Source organism: Rattus norvegicus, chromosome 6 (genome assembly GCF_021556685.1).
Source record: "Rattus norvegicus strain SHRSP/BbbUtx chromosome 6, alternate assembly SHRSP_T2T, whole genome shotgun sequence".
In the NCBI taxonomy this organism is placed as follows: domain Eukaryota; kingdom Metazoa; phylum Chordata; class Mammalia; order Rodentia; family Muridae; genus Rattus; species Rattus norvegicus.
This window is the reverse complement of record NC_141539.1, coordinates 136,768,039-136,771,179: the sequence shown is the minus strand read 5'-3', so window position 1 is coordinate 136,771,179 and position 3,141 is coordinate 136,768,039.

Sequence of the window (3,141 nt, the reverse complement as noted above, 5' to 3'; positions counted from 1 at the left end):
GAAACCATCAGAGGAGGAATTAGACTGTATACCCAAAGGTCCTAACCCTCAGGTCTGACTTAAGCCCGTTCCAGCGCAGCTTGCTGAGTTGTGATCATGCGCACATGTGTGCTTGTGAGAGCAGACGCGCACTTGCCGAGGAGCATTGAATGCAGAGCACGGCGCTCTCCAGGCCTTGGTCCTTTCCCCTTCCACCTCAGTGGAGACACAGCGAGGGACCTCAAGCTTGTGGGGATTCTCCTCCCTCCAGGGCACCACTGGGATTCTGGGCCTGGGGCACCACTTATGCAGTGCTGAGGACTAAAGCCAGGGTTTCACACATGCTGGGCAAGCCCTCTACCAACCAAACCGTATCCCCAGCCCGCTTTAGTATTCCTACCTGAAATAGCCCTATAACAAGGGAATATTGTTTTCAAGGCAAATCTTAAATTTGTCAGCATCTGTTCATGCATGTTTATTCATTCATTCATTCTTCTTGTTGGCTTGTTTGTTTTGCTTTGCTTTTTAAGACAGGGCTTCTCTGTGTGGCCTGGCTCTCCTGGAACTTGATCTGTAGACCAGGCTGGCCTCAAACTCTGAGATCAACCTGCCTCTGCCTCTGAGGGCTGGGATTAGAGACATGTGCCGCTGCGGCCCATCTCTGGCTCAAGAATTCTTGACTTCAGCTGGCAAGAGGCTTCTGTGGACTGTGCGGCGTCCCTTCCTGTGCTAATTTCCGTCATTTGTCATCCTGCTTCAGGGAGTAGTTGGCCACTGTGATAAATGAGAAGAGGAAAGCACTGTGGCTTTCTGTGTCTCCTCATCTTCCTGGCCAGGCTGAGGGCAGGGAAGATGTCCAGCAACCATGCATACAGCAAGGTGCCCAAGATCCAGATGGCAGACTGAAAGTGTAACCCAGCCATCTGCCCGCACTGGGTTCCATGCGTCCTTTCCCCAACTCAGGCCCGACCCAGAGCAGCTGTCACACCCTTGCTCACAGGCACAGAGGCTGGCTCTGGCCACTGAGGTAACTCAGTGGAGAATGGAGAGATTCTTTTCTGGTCATAGAAAGCCCTGGAGGAGGTGGCTTCTGACTCGAGAGTGAGCCAAGAGCCCAGCAAATGCCTCCAGGCAGCCCAGTTACAGCGCCCTGCCTGGATGAGTCACCTTAGACCTTGAGGACACAAGATGGTTTGTCCTTTTTCCTTCATCCCAAGGACCCAGCTAATCAAAACCCCGTGATGCTTGCAGGCAGGAAGTGCTGTTTCAGTAGCAGTGAGGTAGGACCCTAAGAAGGCAGACACGGGTCCTGACTTCCCAACCTCGGTGCCACAAACGTACCGGGAGAAAAGGGGAAAGGGCTCCTTTTACCGGAGGAGACAGTGGAGGCCGCTTTAGGGGCACCCCCTTACAAAAACTCCCAGAGAGGGAGATATCCCAGTAGGAACAGCCACAGGAAGCTCAGAGCCAGAGCCGCACTATGGAGACTGAGAGATCACTATGGAGACCTCAGGGGTAGAGACAAGGTAAGAACTGGGAGGGCCTGGCTCAGAGGAGGTCTCTGGATAACTAGTGCTCAGATTTGGATGTTTTAGGGAAGGAGGAAGTAGACTATATACCCAAAGGGAAGGATTCCGTGTTAACTGTCCCCACCTGTGGGGCCAGGGAGACAGGACCAAGAGAAGAGGCGGACAGAGAGGAAGGAGGCTGGCACTGAGAGGAGGCAGACATATTGGAGGCTGGCATTAGGGACAGAAGTGCAGTTGCGGGGTTTGGCCTGCCAGACAGTAGGGAAAGTTAGTCACGGGATGAGGTCATACAAGCTGGGTTTAGGTGGGTGTGTTCAAGGTGCAGGGATGCTCACGGCTCATGAGACTGGGGAGCAAGGCTCTGCATTCTCTCTGCAGCCTGAGTCCAGCCCTGGCACTGGCTGTAGCAGGCTCCTCGGTGCCCCTTGTGCGTGGACGTGGATACCTATTCCTTTTCCTTCTGATGCCACCATTTCCCCATGGAAGGCTATCTTTTGACTCACTCCTGACCAAGGCACCCAAATCAGAAGCAGGCATCCCAGAACTAACATGGCTACTGGAGGTGACCTATAGGCCAGCACTGTGAGGGCCTAGGCAGGGATGTGCAGGCGATGAGAAGGGCCATTAAGGCTGGTTAAGAGTCTGCAGAGCTGGGGTTGGGGATTTAGCTCAGCGGTAGAGCGCTTGCCTAGCAAGCGCAAGGCCCTGGGTTCGGTCCCCAGCTCCGGAAAAAAAAAAAAAAAAAGAGTCTGCAGAGCTGGATCCTGCCCTCCAGACTGTGGGCACACCAAGGGGTCTGTCTGTATCTTGGCATCTCCCAAGGATATGCCATGAGGGGTGGGGCTGGAGCAGTGGCTCAGTGGTTAGAACCTAAGAGCACTGGCGACTCCAGACACAGATTTGATACCCAGCAGACCCCTGGCAGTTTACAACCGTCTCTAACCCCAGTTCTAAGGAATCTACCGTCCTCTTCTATGGTGCTGGGCACCAGGCACACACGTGATGCACAGAGATGTAATCAGGTAAAATAGTTAAAGTAAAAATGAAGGAACTCGCTTTGTTGGTTAGGCTGGCCTTGAACTCGAGATCTGCCTACCACTGACTCCTGAATGCTGGGATTAAAGGCGTGCACATCACATCATCACCCAGCAAAAAATCTTTGGAAAATACGGAGGCACAGGTATAGGCAGGCCCCCATCAGTAGCGAGGCGCTTCCAGGGGCAGCACTGTAGACTCAGGTCCTGTAAGGTGGTGGCCCATGCAGTCTCCCCATCTCACATTATATCCTCATAGCTAAGGTGGAAAGTGTGGCTTTTTGCCTGTGCTAGGCCAGCGCTCTTTACCACTGAACACGTCGGCAACCTTTTGCCTCTGGGGCAGAGTCTTGCTAAGGTAGCTAGAGTGACCTTGAACTCACTCTGTTCTGGAAGGCTCTGTGGCCTTGCATGGAGAGATTACAGGATTCTGTCCGCAGGTGGTCAGGTAACTTTTGTTGTGGGCATTCACCCAGTTACTGAGGGGGAGCTCCAAGGAGGTGCCTCTAAGTGGCAGTGGAAGTGGTGTGGGGCTCCTCCCTATTTTCAGCTCTGTCCTCTAAAACCCCCATTGCCAGGTGCCCATGGAGCCTGCCTTG